The sequence below is a fragment of the Nicotiana sylvestris genome, chromosome 11, assembly GCF_000393655.2.
Source record: "Nicotiana sylvestris chromosome 11, ASM39365v2, whole genome shotgun sequence".
Taxonomy (NCBI): Eukaryota; Viridiplantae; Streptophyta; class Magnoliopsida; order Solanales; family Solanaceae; genus Nicotiana; species Nicotiana sylvestris.
Window position 1 is genome coordinate 94,753,505 of NC_091067.1, and position 10,919 is coordinate 94,764,423.

Genomic DNA, 10,919 nt, shown 5'->3' on the forward strand with positions numbered 1-10,919 from the left:
TAATATTTGTTTCCGTAAATCTCTAGTTTACTTGTGGCATGTGATTCCATCATTATGCTTATACTTGTGTAGTACAAATAGAAGAAAATCTGGTAACCTTTCGTATTTACCCGTTATGATTATAGTAATATGAAGATATTCAATCTTCATTTCATTAGAATCTCAATATGCTAACCATTTTGGCTAATATATTTGAAACTCAAAAAGTTTCTTTTAAGACTTACTACAATATCAATGTCATGAACAATTTAATCATCCAAATAGTAACAAATTAATTCTTTCGGAGCTCTTAATTGCTTTTGTACTACAAGATCTTTTGTCATACCATCTATATGGTGAATGTCTCATTCACGGAGAAACTTATATCATAATAATTGTCATGGTCAAAATCATCATAAGCAAAATTATTTCTTGCTTAAATTTTGCCTTTAATAACTTATATAAGACTTGTTAAAATATTTTTGGCGTATCACATGTACGCGACTAATGACATATTCATGTAACCACACATCAATTTTCATTACCTTTCTTTCTCTCAAACCTCCCAGTAAGGTGTGTTGTAGTATTTATTCAATCATGTGTAATCAAATTCTTATGCATAATTTATATCACTTATATATTTTCACATTCATTTTTAGGAATGAGTCTGTATTTACAATGCTTATCAAGTCGCATTCTATCAAAAAATGAACTATAATCGTCTGAACGTACCTCATATTTACAGACCATGTTGAGATACATTTCCTTCACCTTTGAAGGATTATTTTGAGAACCCTTATTGTTCTCCTTTTTACAATTACCATAATGATGACTATTATTATTTTGGTCTTTGGCACGCTCACGTTCATTGGTCAACCACTTGTCTTCATTTAGATTTATTATGCACCACTATCACATCACTTCGAGAATGGAGCAAATCAAGTGAGACAAGTTTCATGCTTTTTCATGAAAAATATATTAGTTTTCTTTAGTCATCATTATATCATCAATATGGTGCACTGGGAGTCAAACCCAATCCCTTACCCATATAAAGGTATGTTAGGCCATAATACGTTGGGACTCGAACACAATATCATACTATCAAGGTGCACTAGGACTTAAACCCTTGTGTCTTACCCTCAAGGTGCGATAAGACTTGAACCCACCGTCCTACTCTCAACCAATAGCATAATAGGCCAAAGTGCAACTGCGAATCACCCTTGAGCCTTTAAAATATTGTCACTTCGAATTTTTAATTAGAACTAACATAGATTTTTTTCATGAACAATAATTGTGATGACCGAAAAGGTCATAACTTGATTTTTATAACGACCCGGCCGGTTGTTTCATGAGTTACCGCTTCTTTTCCCCATTTTTGCTTTTTATTGTCTTGTCCAGCTGTATTATGTGTTATCGGGTTGGTTGGCTCAGGTTGGGAGGTGATTTGGGACTTAGGAGCATGATCGGAATATGTTTTGGAGGTCCGGAGTAGATTTAGACTTGAATTGGTGAAATTGAAATTTTGGCATTTTCCGATTGATAGGTGAAATTTTGATATAGGGGTCGAAATGGAATTCCGAAAGTTAGAGTAGGTCCGTTATATCATTTGTGATGTGTGTGCAAAATTTCAAGTCATTCGGACGATGTTTGATAGACTTTTTGATCGAAAGTGGAATTTGGAAGTTTTTGGAATTCTTAGGCTTGAATCCGATATAAATTTGGTGTTTTGATATTGTTTTAAGCATTCCGAAGGTTGGAACAAGTTTTAATGATGTTATGAGATATGTTAGAATGTTTTGTTGAGGTCCCAAGGGCCTCGGAGGAGTTTCAGGTGGTTAAACGGATCATTTCATGTTGAAGGAAATTGCATAAAAACTGTTGTTGGTGTTGCAGGTTTTTGACCTTCGTGTTCGCGATGCATGTCCCGCGTTCACGAAGGGTTGGGATGTAAAGATGTAAAGTTGGCCTTGACGTTCACAATGGTGGTCTCGCAATCGCTAAGGGTTGAGATACATGGTCATCGCGTTCGCGAGGGATTAGTCGCGTTCGCGTAGAGGAAAGGTTGAATTGTTCTTCGCATTCGCGTATGAGGAGTCGTGTTCGCGGTGAGTTGGGAAGCTAAGCCTTCGCGTTCGTGTACAGGGAGTCACGAACGCGATGAAGGGAAAAGTGGTCAACATAAGTTTGTGCTTCGCAAACGCGAGGCGTTGACCGCGTTCGAGAAGAAGGATTTTGAATAGCTGGGCAGAATGTTTTAAAAGGCCATATCCGCGATTTTGGGTCTAAGTTTCACCATTATTGGGCGATTTTAGAGCTTTTTGAGGAGGATTGAAGAGGGAATCAAGGGAAACACTTGGAGGTAAGATTTATGGATCTAATACTCAATCCTAAACCCTAATTAATTATGGAATTTGTGGAATTTAAGCCTAAAAATTGGAAGTTAGGGTTTGGAAATTGAAGGCCTAAATCTAGGGATTTGAGGGGTCATTTGTGGTCGGATTTTGATGTATTTGATATGTATAAACTCGTGGGAAGATAAGGAGTTTATTGATGTAATTTTTATCGAATTTCGAGACGTGGGCCCAGGGGTCGAGTTTGGTTAATTTTGAGTTTTGTGTAGTAATTTGATTACTTTCGAGTGGGCTTTATTTCCTTAGCATATTTTGATGGTTATGTACTTATTTTGGTTTGATTTGGAGCATCTAGAGGACGATTCGAGAGACAAAGGCATTGCGGGCTAGAGTTTGGACCGATTAGAGGTAAGTAATGATTGTAAATGCTGTCCTAAGGGTATGAAACCCCAGATTTCACATCGTTGTGCTATTTTCAGGTGACGCACAATCTAGATGACGAGCGTGGGGTTGTGCACCATTGGGTATTGTAACTTAGTCCGTCCCGCATGACTGTTTAATTGCATATTTGATTGAAAACTGTTTGCTATCATCATGTTTGGGACTGAATGCCATATTTGGGCCTCGTTCCAACTGTTTGGATCCTTAGGGGATTTTTACTACTATTCCTCACTATTTTGGTTTTATATTTGTACTCAATCATGCTATATTCTACTATTTTCACAAGTCAGCCGTCTTTGCTCGTTTTTGATATTTTAAATGATATTTTGGGCTGAGCATCATGTTTTACTGTTGCCCGAGTGGCTTGTGAGATTCTGGCTAAGTAAGGCCGAGGGCCTGTGTTGTGAGGATACTATGGGATCAGCCTGCGCGTCGTAACAGTATTATACTGATTCATGATTATGAGGCTGATGACCTAAGTTGTATGCCACAAGGTGGCTTGATATGAGGCCGAGAGCCTATTTGATTATGCCACGAGATGGCTTGTTATTGTGCTTGGGCCATAAGGGGCCCCTCCCGGAGTCTGTACACCCCCAGTGAGCGTGGGTATCCAGTGTGATATGTGATATAGCCCGAGGGGCTGATGTTGTTCCATGTTATTTCCCGAGGGGCTGATACGAGTGATTGTGAGATAGCCCGAGGGGCTGATTCTGTTGATATTTTGCCCGAGGGGCTGAATTATGTATCTATATTTTCTCACTATTTTTCATTCACTCGTTTAAAGAGGTTTTTACTGAACTAAGGTGTTTTTACAAGTTTTCACTGTTTTATTGCATTGCATTGGTTTTATACTGCCTTTTTGTAGCGTTTTGCTGTGTTTTCTTATCGCTCAGCTGCCTTTACTTTTATTACTTACTAAGTTGGCATACTCACATTACTCCCTGCACCCTGTGTGCAGATTCAGGAGTCTCAGGTCATGCTAGCGAGGGCTGATTGCTTCCAGTAAGCTGTTCGGAGTTCACTAGGTAGCTGCTCGGCGTTCACAACCCAGTGTTTCTCCTTCCTATCTTTATTTTCCTTATACTAGCTTTGTAATAGACTGTGTAGTCCTTTTTCCTACTCTTAGACGGATGTTTAGATGCTCATGACTGGTGACACCTCGATGTCGGGCTGTGTTTGTTTCCGCATTTGTTCTATTTCACTCTATTTTGGGATTTATCACTTATTAATGACTTAATTATGAATTATTATAGCTGTTAATTGGTTTGGGAGTTTGTGTCGGCTGGCCTTATTTCACGATAGGTGCCATCACGATCGGGTCCGGTTTAGGGTCGTGACAAGTTGGTATCAAAGCCTAGGTTATATAGATTTCACGAGTCATGAGCAGGTTTAGCAGCGTCTTGCAGATCGGTATGGAGACATCTGCATTTATCCTCGGGAGGCTGCAGAACCTTTAGAAAAAACATCATACTCTTGAAATTCTTGTCGTGCGAATATGTTGATTCGAGTACTAAACTTCTGTTATTCTATTCTCTCACAGATGGTGAGGACACGTGCTACAAGTCAGGATGAACGACCACCAGTACTACCAGCTGGGGCCACTAAAGGCCAAGGATGCGGTCGAGTCACGGTAGGGGTAGGGCTGTAGCCTGTACAGCAGCTAGGGCAGAACCTGTAGATCTACCAGCCACCCCAGTTTAGGATCAGGTCCCAGTTGTGGATGCTCCAGCAGCACTAGCTCAGGCACCAGCTATGCCCATTGTGATTCCGGTTCTTTAAGAGGCACTGGCTCAGATTCTATCAGTATGCAATGGCCTAGCTCAGGTGGTCTCTATTACTACAGCCGCATCTACTTCTCAGGCCGGGGGAGGCACTCAGACTCTCGCTGCTCGCACACCTGAGCAGGTCGTGATAGGACTTCAAACACCGGGGGCACCTCCAACCCAGCCAGTTGCATCTGTTCAGGACTATATAGCTCCTGCTATGCTAGAGGACGAGCAACACAGGTTGGAGAGGTTTGGTAGACTTCAGCCTCCGACTTTCAGTGGTACAGAGGGCGAGGATGCCCAGGGTTTCTTGGACAAGTGTCAGAGGATTCTCTGTACAACGGGTATTCTGGAGACCAACGGGGTCACTTTCACTACTTTTTAGTTTTCTGGAGCTGCCTTCACTTGGTGGGAGGCTTATGAGAGGCGTAGGCCTGTTGGTGCCACACCCCTTACCTGGCAACAGTTTTTCATTCTCTTTTTGGAGAAGTATGTGCCACAGTCTCGTAGAGAGGAGCTACGCAGGAAGTTTGAGTTGTTACGTTAGGGAGATATGACTATGACACAGTATGAGATGAGGTTCTCGAAGTTAGCTCATCATGCTGCTTGGTTGGTTCCTACGGAGAGAGAGAGAAAGAGGATTAGGAGTTTCGTTGATGGCCTCACGTATCAGGTTCAGATTCTCATGACCAGGGAAAGGGTGTCTGGTGCTACTTTTGAGAAGGTTGTTGATATTTCTCACGAGATTGAGTCAGTTTGTCGCCAGGAGCGAGATGAGAGGGAGGCCAAGAGGCCTCGGGGATCTGGTAGTTATGGTGGTGCTCCTTCGAGAGGTTAATTTCAGCATGGCAAAAGCCGTCCATTTAGACATGCTCAATCAGCTCGCCCAAGTTATCGTGGGGCATCATCGAGTCATGGTTCTCACAGTTTTCATCAGGGCCAGTCATCACTCAGTGCCCTTCCAGCCTAGAGTTTGTCTCGTGCTCCATCAATTCATGGCTCTACTATGCTGGGTGCGTCTGCTAGTCATTCCGGTGCTAGGGGTTTCCTTCAGTCCCCGTCTCTAGCACCTGGAAGTTGCTATGAGTGTGGAGAGTTGGGTCATATGTGGAGGCAGTGTCCTCGTCGTCTTGAGGGTTCATCTCAGCAGAGGAGTCAACCATCGGCTTCAGTGCTAGTTACTTCACTACCATCCACCCACCCAGCTAGGGGTGAAGGTTAGTCAGCTAGGGGTCGCCCTAGAGGGGGAGGTCGATCAGGCGGCGGTTAGGCCTATTTCTATGCACTTCCATCTAGACCCGATGCTATCGCTTTAGATACTGTGATTATAGGTATTGTCTCTATCTACCGCAGAGATGTCTCTGTGTTATTTGATCCCGATTCCACTTTTTCATATGTGTTATCATATTTTGCTCATTATTTGGTCACGCCCCATGAGTCTCTTGTTACATCTGTTCGGGTATCTATTCCGGTGGGCGATACTGTTATTGTAGATCGTGTGTACCGATCATGTGTGGTGACTATTGGGGGTCTGGAGACCCGAGTGGATCTTTTGTTGTTATGTATGGTAGACTTCGATGTTATATTGGGCATGGATTGGCTATCTTTGTGTCGTGCTATTTTGGACTGTCATGCTAAGAGAGTGACTTTGGCTATGCCGGGTGTGCCACGTATTGAGTGGCGAGGTTCGACCGATTATGTTCCCAGTAGGGTGATTTCATTATTGAAGGACCATCTTATGTTTGGGAAAGGTTGTCTTTCATACTTAGCCTTTGTGAGGGATGTCGGTGTAGAGACTCCTAGTATTGATTCTGTTCCTGTTGTGAGGGATTTTCTCGATGTGCTTCCTGCAGACCTGTCGGGCATGCCACTGGACAGGGATATTGATTTTGGTATTGACCTGGTGCTGGGCACTCAAACCATTTCTATTCCACCGTATCGCATGGCACCTGCGAGGTTGAAGGAGTTAAAGGAGCAGTTCAGGAACTCCTTAAGAAGGGGTTTATTCGGCGTAGTGTATCGCCTTAGGGTGAGCCTGTTCTACTTGTGAAGAAGAAGGATGGTACGATGAGGATGTGCATTGATTACAGGCAGCTGAACAAAGTAACAATCAAGAACAAGTATCCTTTGCCTCGTATCGATGATTTGTTTGACCAGCTTCAAGGAGCAAGAGTGTTCTCCAAGATTGATCTCCGTTTAGGTTATCACCAGCTAAAGATCAGGGACTCAGATATTCTTAAGACAACTTTCAGGACCCGATATAGTCATTATGAGTTCTTGGTGATATCTTTTGGGCTGACTAATGCCCCAACAACGTTCATGCATTTGATGAACAATGTGTTTCGGCCTTATCTCGACTCGTTTGTCATAGTCTTCATTGATGATATTCTGGTGTATTCGCATAGTTAGGAGGAGCATGCGGAGCATTTGAAAGTTGTGTTGCAGAGATTGAGGTAGGAGAAGCTCTATGCAAAGTTCGTGTTGCAGAGATTGAGGTAGGAGAAGCTCTATGCAAAGTTCTCCAAGTGTGAGTTTTGGCTTAGTTTGGTGGCTTTCTTGGGGTATGTGGTGTCTAGTGAGGGTATTCAGGTTTATCCAAAGAAGATAGAGGCGGTTCAGAGTTGGACCAGACCGTCCTCAGCCATAGAGATTCGTAGCTTTCTTGGTTTGGCGGGTTATTGCCGCCGGTTTGTTCAGGGATTTTAATCTATCGCATCGCCCTTGACCAGGTTGACTCAAAAGGGTGCTCCATTCAGGTGGTCGGATGAATGTGAGGAGAGCTTTCAGAAGCTCAAGACTGCCTTGACCACAACTCTAGTGTTAGTTTTGCCATCAGCTTCAGGTTCATATACCATGTATTGTGATGCTTTGAGAGTTGGTATTGGGTGTGTGTTGATGTAGGAGGGTAGAGTTATTGCTTATGCTTCTTGTCAGTTGAAGCCCCATGAGAAAAACTACCATGTTCATGATTTGGAGTTGGCTACCATTGTTCGCCCGTTGAAGATTTGGAGGCATTATTTGTATGGTGTGTCTTGTGAGGTGTTTACTGATCATCGTAGCCTCCAGCACTTGTTCAAGCAGAAGGATCTCAATTTGAGGTAGTAGAGATGGTTGGAGATCCTAAAGGATATGATATCACTATTTTGTACCATCAGGGGAAGGCCAATGTGGTGGCTGATACTTTGAGTAGGAAGGCAGTGAGTATGAGAAGTTTGGAATATATTCATGTTGGGGAGAGACCTCTTGCAGTTGATGTTCAGGCCTTGGCCAATCGGTTTGTAAGGTTGGATATTTCAGATCTCAGTCGGCTATTGGCTTGTGTGATTTCTCGGTCTTCCTTATTTGATCGCATCAGAGAGTGCCAATATGATGATCCTCATTTGCTTGTCCTTAAGGATAGAGTTCAACACAATGATGCCAGAGATGTGACCATTGGTGATGATGAGGTGTTGAGGATGCAGGGCCGGATATGTGTGCCCAATGTAGATGGGCTTTGGGAGTTGATTCTGAAGGAGGCCCATAGCTCGCGATATTCCATTCATGCGAGTGCCGCAAAGATGTATCAGGATATGAGACATCATTATTGGTGGAGGAGAATGAAGAAGGACATTGTGGGATTTGTAGCTCGGTGTCTCAATTGTCAGCAGGTGAAATATGAGCATCAGAGACCGGATGGCTTGCTTCAGCAGATGGATATTCCAGAGTGGAAGTGGGAGCGGATCACCATAGACTTTGTAGTTGGTCTCCCACGGACTTTGAAGAAGTTCGATGCTATTTGGGTGATTGTGGATCGGCTGACCAAGTCCGTGCACTTCATTCCTGTGTGTACTACCTATTTTTCAAAGCAGTTAGTAGAGATCTATATCCGGGAGATTGTTCGTTTGCATGGTGTCCCAGTTTCCATCATTTCAAATAGGGGCACTCAATTTACTTTATAGTTTTGGAGATCTGTGCAGCGAGAGTTAGGTACTCAGGTTGATTTGAGCACAACCTTTCACCCTCAGACGGACGGGCAGTCCGAACGCACTATTCAGATATTGGAGGACATGTTGTGTGCTTGTGTCATCGATTTTGGAGGGTCATGGGATCGGTTTCTACCGCTCGCAGAGTTTGCTTATAACAACAGTTACCAGTCGAGTATTCAGATAGCTCCATATAAGGCTTTGTATGGGAGGCGGTGTAGATCTCCAGTTGGTTGGTTTGAGCCGGGTGAGGCCAGGCTATTGGGTACAGACTTGGTGCAGGATGGTTTAGACAAGGTGAAAGTGATTCAGGAGAGGCTTCGTACAGCGCAGTCGAGACAAAAGAGTTATGCTGACAGGAAGGTTCGGGATGTTTCCTACATGGTTGGTGAGAAGGTCCTGTTGAAGGTTTCACCCATGAAGGGTGTTATGAGATTTGGGAAGAAGGGTAAATTGAGTCCACGGTTCATTGGGCCTTTTGAGGTACTTTGGAGGATTTGGGAGGTGACTTATGAGCTTGCTTTGCCACCCAGCTTGTCGAGTGTGACTCCGGTATTTCATGTTTCTATGCTCCGAAAGTATATTGACGATCTGTCTCATGTTTTAGATTTCAGCACGGTTCAGTTAGATGATGATTTGACTTATGATGTGGAGCCAATAGCTATTTTGGAGCGTCAGGTTCGGAAGATGAGATCAAATGATATAGCTTCAGTGAAAGTGCAGTGGAGAGGTCGGCCCGTGGAAGAGGCTGACTACCTAGGAGATTGAGCAGGAGATGTGAAGCAGATATCCTCACCTGTTTGAGGCTTCGGGTATGTTTCTTGACTCGTTCGAGGACGAATGTTTGTTAAGAGGGGGATGATGTAACGACCCGATCGGTCATTTTATGAGTTACCACTCCGTTTCCCTCATTTCTGCTTCTTATTGTCTTGTCCAGCTGTATTATGTGTTATCGGGTTGGTTGGCTCGGGTTCAGAGATGTTTTGGTAAGGTTTGAGACACTTAGTCTCTTTTGAGTAAGCTTAAGTTGAAAAAGTCAATTGGATGTTGACTTATGTGAAAAGGGCTCGGATGTGAATTTCGATGGTTCGGATAGCTTCAGGAGGTGATTTGGGACTTAGGAGCATGATCGGAATGTGTTTTGGAGGTCCGGAGTAGATTTAGGCTTGAATTGGCGAAATTGGAATTTTGGCATTTTCCGGTTGATAGGTGAGATTTTGATATAGGGGTCGGAATGGAATTTTAGAAGTTGGAATAGGTCCGTTGTGTCATTTGTGACGTGTGTGCGAAATTTTAGGTCATTCGGACGAGGTTTGATAGACTTTTTGATCCAAAGCGGAATTTGAAAGTTTTTGGAATTCTTAGGCTTGAATATGATGCAAATTTGGTATTTTGATGTTGTTTTAAGCGTTCCGAAGGTTGGAACAAGTTTGAATGATGTTATGGGATATGTTGGCATGTTTTGTTGAGGTCCCAAAAGCCTCGGGGGAGTTTCGAGTGGTTAAATAGATCATTTCATGTTGAAGGAAATTGCAGAAAAACTGTTATTGGTGTTGCAAGTTTTTGACCTTCGCGTTCGCGATGCATGTCCATTCGCGAAGGGTTGAGATGTAAGGCTGTGAAGTTGGCCTTCGCGTTTGCGAAGGTGATCCCTTGATCACGAAGGGTTAAGATCAATGGTCATCGCATTTGCGAGGGATTAGCCGCATTTGTGTAGAGGAAAAGTGAGCAGGTGGGTCCAGGTTGATTTGTTCTTCACGTTCGCGTATGGGGAGTTGCATTCGCGGTGAGTTGGGAAGCTAAGCCTTTCCGTTCGCGTACAGGGATTCGCGAACGCGATGAAGGGAAAAGTGGTCAACATAAGTTTGTGCTTCGCGAAGGCGAGGCATTGACCGCGTTTGCGAAGAAGGATTTTGAATAGCTGGGCAGAATGTTTTGAAAGGCCATATCCGCAATTATGGGTCTAAGTTTCACCATTGTCGGGCAATTTTAAAGCTTTTTGAGGAGGATTGAAGAGGGAATCAAGGGGAAACACTTGGAGGTAAGATTTACGGACCTAATACTCAATCCTAATGTGATTTCTACCTAATTAATCATGGAATTTGTGGAATTTAAGCCTAAAAATTGGAAGTTAGGGCTTGGAAATTGGAGACCTAAATCTAGGGATTTGAGGGGATTTTTTTGGTCGAATTTTGATGTATTTGATATGTATGAACTCGTGGGAAGATAAGGAGTTTATTGATGTAATTTTTATCGAATTCTGAGACGTGGGCCCCGGGGTCGGGTTTGGTTAATTTCGGGATTTGTGTTGTAATTTGATTACTTTCGAGTGGGGTTTATTTCCTTAGCATATTTTGATGGTTATGTACTGATTTTGGTTAGATTTCGAGCATCCAGAGGCCGATTCGATAGGAAAAGGC